The sequence below is a fragment of the Penaeus monodon genome, chromosome 28, assembly GCF_015228065.2.
Source record: "Penaeus monodon isolate SGIC_2016 chromosome 28, NSTDA_Pmon_1, whole genome shotgun sequence".
In the NCBI taxonomy this organism is placed as follows: domain Eukaryota; kingdom Metazoa; phylum Arthropoda; class Malacostraca; order Decapoda; family Penaeidae; genus Penaeus; species Penaeus monodon.
The window spans coordinates 21,564,222-21,564,586 of record NC_051413.1 but is presented as its reverse complement, the minus strand read 5'-3'; positions in this window follow the sequence as shown (position 1 = coordinate 21,564,586).

Below are 365 nucleotides of genomic sequence, written 5' to 3'. Positions count from 1 at the left end.
ACATACACATATATATTGCGTGTGTATGCGCTTGTTAACCCGATGTTAACATTTCGAACTATTTCAAATTTAGACAATAAAAAGTGACACAATTTTTTTTGTTCTACTTAGTTCTCCCCAAGATTATCGTACGTGAAACTTATAAGATGAAAACAGGAATCTCTTTATTCGTTCAAGGATCATTTCTTTGGTTCTGTAAACTTTCAGAAAAGAAAAAGTATCTTGGATTTATTACCTTTCCTCTTCCTGAATGGGGCATGCTATAATTCCTCGCTTTATTTACGCCCTTGACATTTTGTAGAATCCTGGACTTTATACAAATGAATAAGACTACTGAGTACTATTTTTTTTCTATTTTTACATAT